This window comes from Megascapheus bottae, chromosome 6 (assembly GCF_031878675.1).
Source record: "Megascapheus bottae isolate mThoBot1 chromosome 6, mThoBot2.hap1, whole genome shotgun sequence".
In the NCBI taxonomy this organism is placed as follows: Eukaryota; Metazoa; Chordata; class Mammalia; order Rodentia; family Geomyidae; genus Megascapheus; species Megascapheus bottae.
The window spans coordinates 43191562-43203944 of NC_143514.1; the positions used below are offsets into that span (position 1 = coordinate 43191562).

Below are 12383 nucleotides of genomic sequence, written 5' to 3' on the forward strand. Positions count from 1 at the left end.
AAGATAATTCTGGAAAGGTGTCAACATTTTTTTTTAGCATTGTGGAATATACATTGTTCAAATGGGCGTGCATAACCTCTAGGCCCCATTAATGTTGAGAGTGTTTTGTCCTTTGAACTGGAATGCTTCCCAAACTCCTTATTTGACTTCTTACCATTCTGCCAAATGAGGGAAGATAGGATGCATACAAGAGGCCTGGTGTGGGCAATGGTGAGGAGAAATGATGGATGGAGAGTTCAGAGCTCCAGACAGACAATGCCTTGTGGGTTAGGCAAATTCTACTTATCATCTGAATGGAATAGAATAGGTGGAGGCTGCCATCTCACTGCCAGAGAGATGGACACAAAATGGTTCATCAGCGGTTCTGATGAGCTGGGCCTATTTCTACCACATTATTAGCAAATGGCTCTCTGTGGTTCAGTGGGAGATGATGGCTGTCCTGCCCTAAGTAGTCATCAAGCAGTGGCAACACAATAATCTCAAGATGTATGGGAAGGTATGACCTTGTCATTCACAAAGAATCCCAGAAAGCTCATAGCTATGCTTCATGCTGATATTTGAGGATCTAAAAGTAGTTGGTTTGCCTAGCAAGTTCCATCTTCAGCACTAGAGAAAATAACTTAAAACACTGTACAAGGGCCGGGAGTTTGGCCTAGTGGTTAAAGTGCTTGCCTAGCATGCATGAATACCTGGGTTCAATTCCTCGGTACCACATAGAAAAAAAGCCAGAAGTGGTGCTGAAGCTCAAGTGGTAGAGCTCTAGCCTTGAGAAAGTCCAAGGATAGTGCTCAGGCCCTGAGCTCAAGCCCAGGACTGGCAACGAATCAGTCACTGCCTGAGGTTGGGGGATGATTACACTTAAGATTCCCATGGCACTGTTTCTGTGTGTGCGTGGGGGGGGAGGTGTCAGTGGTCCTGGGGCTTGAACTTAGGGCCTGGACACTGTCCCTGAGGTTTTTTACTCAAGGATAGCATCATACCACTGGAGCCACAGCTTCACTTCTGGCCTTTTTGGTAGTTAATTGGAGATGTCTTATGGATTTTCCTGCCCAGGCTGTCTTTGAATCTTATTTCTCAGATTTCAGCCTCCTTACAGCTAGTATTATAAGTATAAACTACTGGTCCCTTTCTCTCTCTCTCTCTCTCTCTCTCTCTCTCTCTCTCTCTCTCTCTCTCTCTCTCTCTCTCTCTCTCTCTCTCTCTCTCTGTATGTGTTGTGTGTGTTTGTTGTTGGTCATGGGGCTTGAATTCTGGGCCTGGGCATTGTCCCTGAGCTCTTCAGCTCAGGGCTACCACCCTACCCCTTGAGCCATGGTCCCACTTCCTGTTTTCTAGTGGTTAATTGGACATAAGAGTGTCCCATTCTTTAGTGCCTGGGCTGGCTTTGAACCTCGATCCTCAGATCTCAGCTTCCTGAGTAGCTAGGATCACCGGCATGGGCCATTGCGCCCCCCTGTTTATTTTTCTTTTTTTTTTTTTGAGTCTATTACTACCTGTACCTGAATATACACTTACTACTTCTCCTTCAGTGTTGAGTTTAGTACCCTCAAATAAGTGAGTTATCCCCTTAAGGTCAAAGACTATATGCTAATGTCTTCTACATTCATACCTTTAATACAGATCTTTTTCTAAGCTTAACATCTGCATATCCCACTCCTACTTTATCGCTCTGTATTAGAGATAGTCTAAGCTTTGCAACTAAAAATAAGAGTTTTGCAGTCCACTCAGTCCCCTGATGGTTTCACAGCCAATGCTTTTCATCTTAAGCCAATAAGGTTTGCCTAATTGTTCTACCAGGAACTAAGAATCCCTTTTGAAACCTCATCCCTTACCTGTACTTCCAAAGCAATAATAAGTCTTACTAGTTCTACTTTCAGAAGATATCTTAAGTATTTCCACTTCTCATTCTATTCGGTTTGTAGCCATCATCATTTCTCTCTTGAATTAATAAGAGAATGCACTACTTGATGGAGTTTCAAACTCACCATCTTCTTGCTTCTGGCTCCTGAGTAGCTGTGTGCACCACCAAACCCATCTAGCTTCCAAGCCATTGTTCAGCCAGTAAAGTTATCACAGGGTTAACACAAGGCTGGCTCTTATGGCTTCTTATTACACAGAGGATCCAGTCTACTGTGTTACTCAATGGGAGGAACCTACTCACAAGTTGTGGGACTTGGAGAAAATTACTTCTTACAGCCTCAGAATTACCAACATAAATAGACTGAAAGTGTAAGAATTCCAAACTGGTGGTAGAGCACTTGTCTAGCACATGTGAGGGCCCTGGGTTCAATCCTCAGAAACCAAAAAACAAATGATCTAACAAACGAAAACAATCAAGAACTCCAAACTGGTATAAATTCTTATAGAATGATAACTGAACTTTTAAAGAACACTTGTGTCTCTCACCTGAAAGCAGACACTAATCTCCAATGGATCAGCAAAAAGGCAGAAGTGGAGCTGTGGCTCAAGTGGTATAGTGTCAGCCTTGAGCAAAAATCTCAGGGACAGCACCTAGGCCATGAATTTGAGACCCAGTACTGGCATCAAAAAGAAAGAAAGAAAGAAAGAAAGAAAGAAAGAAAGAAAGAAAGAAAGAAAGAAAGAAAGAAAGAAAGAAAGAAAGAGAGAGAGAAAGAAAGAGAGAGAGAGAGAGAAAGAAAGAAAGAAAGAAAGAAAGAAAGAAAGAAAGAAAGAAAAAAGAAAAAAAGAGAAAAAATAAACTAAGGGTCTTAGTTTATAGGTTGCCAAGAAAATGGCATTATATTAAAAACAGACATGCTGGAATTGTTCAGCAGGTTGATTTAATTTTTTTGTTTTCAATCTCATCTGATTAACTACAATCTAGTACCTAGCACATCATTTAGGTTTATGCACGCACTCCATAAAAATGTTGAATAAATAAGGAACACACGAATGCAGCTCTAGATCTGAGTCTCCCCTCCCCCTTCTTTCTAAAGGTCCCGGGAATTCACCTCCAGGCTTCATATTCACTGGACAAGCACTGTACCACTTGCCCTGAGTCCTTTTGCTTTTAAGTTTGTTTTTCAAGCGAGGCTTTGCTGCTTTATTCCATGGGCTGGCCTCAGACCACAGTCTTCCTACCTCTGCCTCCTGAGTAGCTGGGATTACAGGCTCATAGTGGGATTACCACTATAGCTTGCCCCTGAATATTATTTTTGATTGTATTAAATGTGGTGATATGAGACACTTGAGAAAGATGGAGGGAAAAAGTCATACCTTTGTGTGGTTAAGTTCAATATGATATCAAGTATTAATGTTCAATGGGGAAAAATTCCATGTAAATGACCCAGGAGCAATATAATAATAAAGTAGACCATTATATTTCAATGGTAACAAAATTCCTTTCTGACAAGAGTCCAGGAAATACTGCTAACACCTGAACAGACTCAATTGTGTTCTACTCACAATCAGGAAAAACACCAAGACAGTTGAATATCCTGAAACAAAGACTCAGTAACGAGGGGACTATGAATTTTATTTAGTTGGCATTCCAGACAACGCCAGGTCCTAATGAGGACTGCTGGGAGTAACTTGGCACCCACACTCCCATCTCACAAGGTGAGATTCCCCCAAGGGGAATTCTGAATAACCACTGTGGTTGTGCAAAGGAAAAGGAGCTCTGAAATACTTGACAGTTCTTGATGGCAGGAGGTCTATTTGGGGCATAAGGACTCAATGGGGTGGATGGCTGAGCCCAACAAGTACCTCCCAGAAATTCTTTCTTTCTTTCTTTTTTTGGTAAGACCCGGGGCTTTTAGCTCAGGGCCTGAGCACTGTCCTGGGCTTTCTCAAGGCTAGAGCTCTACCACTTGAGGCACAGCACCACTTATGGCTTTTCTATGTATGTGGTGCATTCTAGGCAAGCACTCTAACACTAGGCCAAACTCCCGGCCCAAACCCTAAGTAAGAGTCTTAATGGTGGCTGGCAGGACCTGAATGTTACCATAAGTCATGTGCTGAGAGGAAGGCCCTTGTCATCAGAATGAAGCCAGAGTAAATTCTCCCTTGGTTCTATGTGAGAATCATAGTAAATCTCATTTCAAGAGCCAATGAATGTGTTCTATGGGATGTGAGTCAGTCAAGAATTCTCCATGGGGATTTGTTCAGAGGCCTTAAACTCTGTAAAAAATGGTTGAGGGATATAAACTTTTAAATCAAAGCTAACGTCTACATGTGTCAGGAGAGGCACAGAGGGAAGCAGACATCTCATTTTGGGTACTTATGACTTGTTCCCATAGCTCTGTTTCGGCCACACTGCTATTCACGAGGAAGCAACTGAAATGATCATCTGGGTTAATTTAAGCAGAAAGGAATTCACTGGAATCTCACAAATACACAGGACACCTATATGGCCACGAAGGGAACTCAGGAATGAAGAGATCTCCAGAAGACTAGGAAGCAGGAACCAGAATCGTGGCCAATGGGAGCATTGCATAGGATGTGGTGGCTTCGTGGGAATGAAGCAATTCACGTAAAAAGCATCCTCAATGACTTGCTTCACAGGACACTTCAGGTCTTCTATTGCCCAAGCTTAGGTTGCATGAACCCACATGGACACCTCCGCCTCAAGAGAAGGATCTTGCTCCCTCAGCTGTGAAACGTATCTAGATTTAGTGTGTGTGTGTGTGTGTGTGTGTGTGTGTGTGTGTGTGTGGTGTTGAGTTAGAGTTGTCTACCACAGGAAATAGGTACTCTATATGGCACAAACAGCATGATTTTTCTTCCATCTACGTCACCTCCCCCACCCTTGCTAGAGATCAAACCCAGGGTGTGTGCATGCTGTATCACGGACATACAGTCATAACCTTAAAGAGTATAAATGTTGATCAGCAAAAAAAAATTGTCCACCTCATCCCTAAGGACCATCCCAAGTATATGTTTTGAGCCTCCAAAAGGTTTGGGTTTTGAGTCTTACTCACAAAAGCATGTTAAAGAATAGAAGTAGAAGCAAAATCATTATGAATTCTCTCTAATATCAAAGATACTTGACAAGTCATTCAAGGAGGATGAGACTTGAGGATATAGAACTCAGTAAACAATGCTTCCTTAAAGGGGGGAAAGCAAGATGATTGGGAGGGGTTGGGGGAGGGAAAAGGGGACAAATCCATGAGAGGGGTATCTGGTGAATATAACTGTAACCCCTCTATACATTACAATAAAAAATTAAATTAAAAAATGCTTCCCTAACACATACGAAGTACTAGGTGCAATTTTCAGTATGACATTAAAAAGAAGAGGAAGAAGAAGAGAGGAAGAGGAGGAGGAGGAGAAGAAGGAGGGGAGGACAACCACGACGACTATGACGACTTGAATTTGGCTCAAGTGGTAGAACACTTGCTTAATGAGAAAAAGGAAGGAAGGAAAGAAGGAAGGAAGAAGGAAGGAAGGAAAAAGGAGAGACAGATAAGGAAAAGAGGGAGAGAGAAGGATGGGAAGAAAGGAAGGAAGTCAAATAGACAAAAAAGGAAGGAGGAAAGGAGGAAGATGGATATATATATATATAAATGGAGGAAAGAGAGAGGTGACTCATAGATAGCTAGCTAGTTTAGATAGATGATAGATAGACATTGTTGGTTACAACACTTTATTGAATTGATTGAAATTACTTAATTCATGAATGGCTCTATAAAAAAATGTAGTTAATCCAGAATGGTTAAAATCCACTTCACAAGATGAAAATTTACAGCTACTGCAGACATTAAAGAAGGATTAAGATGGTTCCTGAACTGTATCCCCAGTGGAATCATAATTGGACTGAGAGCGCAGCTTCCCCTGGCAAGCATGTATCTCAGATGGAGAGAGGCTTGATATTTACATGCAAATGTCTATGATTTACAACATCAAATCATTCTGACCTCATCTTGTTTTTGAAAGTATCAGGTTTACAAAATCTACTTACAAAATAAAATCAGTAACAAAAATTCTTATTTAAAACAGGTAATGCTATATATAACACAACTATTGCAAGAAATTATGCAAGTGGCACATTTCAGAGTGCTGCCAGAGTCACAAAGGTGGCCCATGAACAAGCCTGAGGAGCCTGTGATTGCTAGAGCCTCTGTCCCCTTCCTCCTCTCAACTCCTATAAGAGAGCAGCACCTGGGCAGGGAGTTTAGCCTAGTGGAAGAGTGCTTGCCTAGCATGCATGAAGACCCGGGTTCGATTCCTTGGTACCACATACTTAGAAAAAGCCAGAAGTGGTGCTGAGGCTCAAGTGGTAGAGCTCTAGCCTTGAGAAAAAGCCAAGGACAGTGCTCAGGCCCTGAGCTTAAGCCCAGGACTGGCAAAAAAAAAAAAAAAAAAAAAAAAAGAGAGCAGCACCAAAGACGGCCTCTTCCTCAGAACTTTTTGTCACCTATGCCAGGGGTAATTAAACTTTACAGTGCTCACCAAAAATGCAATGCATTCTCCAACAGTCTCTGAGTCAGGAACTATGGTTTTGAATCCTTCACAGAATTCAAAACAATGACAACCAAATCCGTGCGATGTAAGGTACTTCTCTAAAGAAGGACCACTTTTTGCTGTCAAGTACATGTTCAAGTGCACAGGGTATATAACACCTCTCTTGGAACATTTTGAGTTTCTGTTTACACTGTGACTGTCCTTTCTTGTTGCTCAGGTCTTAGCTAAGCATCTTTCTCTGGGATGCCTTGCCACAAACTACCCAAAGACTAGGCAAAGCGTGTTTCTCCAAGTTCTACAGCACCACACACAGCACTTAGCTCACTGCATGTGATATGGGATGGTGGCTTGTTCCCTGCCTCCTGCTTTCAGCAGAAATTTGAGTTCTTTTCATGGCTGACCTCCAGGAAACACCTACTGAACAAAACAAGGAATGTGTCCCCAGGAGAGTAAGAATCAGACCTGAGCCAGGTGCCTGTGGCTTACCCTGTAATGGTATGTACTTAGAAGTCTGAGATCACAGTTCAAAACTAGCCTGGGCAGAAAAGTCTATAAGACTCTTATCTTCAATGTACTGGAAAAGCCAGTTATCACCAAAAAACAACAAACAAAACAAAACAAAACAAAAACACCTCAAACCAGAAGCAGAGCTGTAGTTCAAGCGGTAGGGCTCCAACCTTGACTGAAAAAGTAAATGAAAACACAGGCCTTGAGTTCAAGCCCCAGTACCTGCACAAAAACAAAAACAAACTAACAAAAACACAAACAACAACAACAACAAAACCCCCAAAACGCTCAGGCAAAGAATACTGTTAGGGGAGGAACACAAAGGCACAATGACTATGTGCCCCTGATCACATAAAATAATATTCATAGAAATGAACTTCAGGAAATGGAAACAATGACAAAAGACCCAGGCCCATCTGCACACTCTTCCTTCCTCCTGTTTACCAAACTAGATCTAATGAATCAAAAGTAGGCATTCAAGATGCTTCTTCAGATGGACATCTCCTAGAGCAGACTCTAATAGTCACATTAATTTTAAGTCAATATCATCATTCAGGAATATAACAAGGGAGAACAGATCACAATATTTTTTACTTGTAAAACCAAGACATATGTTCAATCAATACAGGAAGGTGGGTCCTATGGTAAGTTCCCTTTTACTCAGTAGGGCTTGACAGCCAGCACTAAATCTTTCCAATGGTTTCAGTCTCATTTGGCCTCCTCTAGCCCCAGGAGTTTTTACACAGTACACATTTTCCACATGTAATTAAGTAATGGAGAGTGAGTTGTTATACATGACATTTAATTTTCAATAGTGGGGGAAGGTATGACAAGAGCTGCAGGCAAGATCATTAATCTTCTCCTGTGCCTGCACTGGCAAATGCAACCATTCATTCATTGTATTAGTACAGTCCCCCTCCTCCACTGCAATTGGATTGCTCACACAGAGAGACAAGGTTAACCAGAAATCACACAGGATTCAATGTGCTGTATATAGCACACACCCCAACTGCAATATCCATCTTGATGATACAGAGTTGGATAATTTAGCATAGCAAAGTCTTTTGCTTAGGATACAATTTATACAACTGTCTAAAGCCTAGTCACATGAAAAGAAAAAGGGAAAATGTTTCTGTTTTTAATATATATATATATATATATATATATATATATAAACCAGCAACTTGTTAATTTGCACTAATGATCTGCAGAACCCTTGCAAATTACAAATCAATTAGAATGTGCATAAATACAAGTGCTAAGAGAACATGACAAGGACATGATCATACAAGCGTCCCTCACTGTATACTTGAGGTCATATTTAATTAAAACGTGCCTGCAGTCTATTTTAACAGCTTTTTGTGATTACTGCTAATCACACTCCAAAACCTGTGGCCAGTTCCCATTCCTATTTCAATCTTCAATAAATTTGAGAAAGAGCTGTTAAATGATAAGAACCATTAATTTCTGAATAATGGAAAAGTACCAAAAATTAAATCACTTCAACTAATGAAGGGAATTTTACCAAATAGAAGCCCTAACTGTAAAGAAATAAAATTAATAGAACTAATTTTGAAGGTAACACAGCAATACAGTGCAAGTGTATAGAAGTATAGTGACAGCAGGCACAAGGGTTCAAACCTATAATTTCCTTGTTATTTGGAAGGTGATGGAAGGATCATAATTTGATGCCAGCCCAGGAAAAAGATCAACAGGAGGGGGTAGTGGCAGAGGTACATTTCCACTACTCCAAGCTTTGGGAGAACAATGGCCAGGTAGGATGGAACATACCTATTTGCTCAGTGACACAGAAAAGTACAAACAGAAGGATTGGAGTCCAGATTGACTCAAGCATAAAGTAAGACCCTATGTCAAAAACATAACTAACAAAGGAGCCAGAAGAGAATCTCAAGGGATATGGCCTCTGCCTGTCAAGTGCAAAGCCTCGAGTTCAAAGACTAGTACTGGAAAAATGAATAATCATATGTCTGGTGTTAATACACTCAAAGTGCTCACTTCCTGAAAATTAATAACAAATTAATTTTTAATTCCCTCAGGATCTGGCTCCCAAAGAGCCAAAATCAAAGTTTTTATAACAATAGCTGAAAAGTTTCAATATATAAAGAAGAGATTGAAGGATGTACTTGAGCAATGAGCTAGACAATCAACCAAAGAAGATGAAATGTTGGACAGCACATAACTGTACAGGTCACAAAGTGAACAGGATGCAAACCTACCATTTCACCCCCAGTGGCCATGTGTAGGTATAAGGAGAAAGCAGTCATGTCAGAATCACCCCATTGATCATGTTTATCATCATGTTTAAAGAAGATGTGAATTTGCCATTACATCTCCATTGGCCATATGGAAACCCAATAAGCAATCAAGTATTTTTGTTTTTGCTTTCTTCAAGTTCTTTATTTCTGATTCTAATACTACTTTATTCTGGCAAAATGACACAGTGGGGGTTTGTTTTGTATTAGTTAGAATTTTCTTTATATAGTCCTTAATTAAATAATGCTCTATTGCTTGTTAGATTATCATGCCATTATTCAAAGAAAGAAGACACTGATGGGAAAATGATATTTTAAACAGGAGCTGCCCTTTTTTTGCTTCACAATTCAATAAACACTTACAAATTATATATCAAAGTACATAGGGGAGAGTGACTCTTTTTTAAGCGTTAATTAGCTGTTCAGTAGGTGCTCCATTTGAACACATCTATTTATGTATAATGCATCTTGATTATGATTCCTCCTCCATCATTCTCTCTACATTACCAATGTGTTTTGTTAGAACAACCTGACTGGCCCAAGACAGTTTACGATGAAATATTTTGACTGTACACTGAGTTCTAAATTGTTTTAGTAAATAGGCATTCAGCAACATCTTCCATCATGGATATGGCATTAATATACTCATCAAATTCTCACTTTTGTAGTCTTCTGAAAAAAATGCAAATTGAAATAGTCACACATAAAAACAATGGGGCTTTACCACTATTAGTCAGATTCTACTTGGCGGTCTTTTCTGTATACCCTAGACCTTTAAATCATTTAAAATTTCTTTATTGAAACAGTAGGGTTCTAATTCTTAAGCAGTTCATGATTTTCCCCTGGGCCCTATTAAACTTTCTTTTTGTTCTTTCTAGCAATAGCAAGACCCTGGGTTCAATTCTGCAAAAACAAGCAAACTCCAAAATGGCTCCGACCCTGGAACAAAGGCCCCTTGAATGCTTACATTATTAACAACACTGGCAATCATAGCTAACACCACCTACCAAACACACTGAAGTGCTTGTCCATTATTACAATGAAACCTCTAAAGATGGGTGACTTATAAAGGAGTTTGTTTAGCTCACAGTTTTGGAGGCTGGCTGTCCAAACACCATGGTGTGGTCTCTGGCAACAGCCCATGACAGATGGTATCACCATGGGAGTGTGTACGAGAGAGAGAAAGGGATCACATGGAGAGACAGGAAGCCAGAGAGTGATTCATGATTCTCAAAACCAGGCTCATTGCTTTTTCTTTGTCCTTTTCTTTTTTGTGGTGTGAAGGATGGAGCCTAAAGACTTGCAGGTGCTGATAAACCCTCTACCAATGAGCTACATTCAGTCCCAGGTTTGGTTTGCTATTTTATAACAACTTGCTTTCATTGGATTAACTTCTTCTCCTGGACTCCTCATGCAACTTTATATGATTCTTTCAAACCAAAACCCACGGCTTCTGTGGAGTACAACCTGAATGATTTCTTAACACATAAAGATATATGAGAAGACGCTTTCCTCCTTTGGAATAAGAGGAATAAATAGAAGGTCAGAGAGAACCACTAGATAGGGGAGTGGGTGGGATGGCTTCTGAAGAGAACGGACTGGCTGAAAAGTGATATGGAAGTGAGCATTTCACTCATGCTAGTGCCCATTCCTGGGAGAAATTACACTTTAATCCCAGAAGATTCCTGGAAGGCATAGGTCTTATTGATGGTTACTAATGAGAATGGGAAGGAGAATAATTATCACCTTTATAAAACAGCAGCTAGCCTTTTTTCAGCCCTTCTGCTATGCTCGACCTTGGATTCATTGTCCTAAATTTTTGAAACATCAGAAGGAATGAAGTTAGGGAGTTTATTATCCCATTTTAGAGATTATAACTAAGACCACGCAGGAAAAGACACTCAATGCTCGACAAATAGTGTTAGTTATACCACAAAACAAAGCTTAGAATACACCTGGACTGAAAATGTACCCACTTCAACAATCCACATTAGATGTGGCAACCACAGCTAAAAAGAAAAAAAGAATGGATTCCCACTTGCAACACACATGCACTATAAGTATAAGGGTTCAGTCAGCTGGCAGGTGAGATTTGGGTGTACGTGGAGGCCCAAGTCTCAGCACAACTTTAGAGAACAGATCGACCTCAACTCTTTGCTTGATCTCTCAATAGCACTACTTACTTCTGCCACCACAGCACGAGGAATCAAAACCAAGACCAAGACCTCAAGCTCATAAGTGTTCAATCACTGAGCGGCAGCCCTCCCCAGCGGTCACCAGCACTCTTAAGTTCATGCCTATAATCACTGCTACTCAGGAGGCTGAGATCTGAGGATTGGGGTTCAAAACCAGTCCAAGCATGGAAAGTCTGTTAGACTCTTCTCTCCAATTAACTACAACCACCACCACCACCACCATCACACATACACACACAAAGCCAGTGTTGGAGCTGTGGCTCAAGTGGTAGAGTACTAGTCTTGAGCAAAAAGCTCAGGGACAGCACATAGGCTCTGAGTTCAAGCCCAGGAGAAGAGGAAGAGGAGGAGGGGAAAGAAAAAGAGGAAGAGAAGGAAAAAAAGGAGGAAAAGGAGAAGAAAGGACAGGAGGAGAGAGGAGGAAGAAGGAAGAAAAGCAAAAATAAGAGGAAGAAGGAGAAGGGGAAGTTACCAAAACTTTCATGGGTTCTATTCAGCTGCTAATTTTTTGGTAAAGAAATTAATGAGTCAGCAGACGTGCCAACCAATAAGGACAGGAAAAGTTAGAGGTTCCATAGTATTATCTATAGGACAATCAGATTTAGAAAGGAAGATTTAAATACCAAGTCTATCTTGGGACACAGAAAAACAAAAACTTCACAGTGAAAATAGCTAGTATTTTTAAAGTGACACTTACAAAGGAAAATATATTTCATTTGATTTTTATTGCTATTTCTTTTGGGTGTAGGGAGCCTGGGGGCTTGAACTCAGCCTGGGTGTTGTCCCTGAGCTCTTCAGCTCAAGGCTATCACTCTACCCTTGAGCCAAGCCCCATTTCCCTTTTTTAGAGGTTAATCGGATATAAGAGTCTCAGGTCGGGCTGGGAGTTTGGCCTAGTGGTAGAGTGCTTGCCTAACATGCACGAAGACCCGGGTTTGATTCCTCAGTACCACATACATAGAAAAAAGCCAGAAGTGGTGCTGAG

At 40.7% G+C, this 12383-nt stretch overlaps 1 protein-coding gene across 2 annotated transcripts in view; it reads right to left on the reverse strand.

Moving 5' to 3' along the window:
* Positions 1 to 12383, reverse strand: part of Patj (PATJ crumbs cell polarity complex component) — a 264480-nt gene that overhangs the window by 90321 nt on the left and 161776 nt on the right. The gene's annotated exons all lie outside the window — the stretch shown is intronic.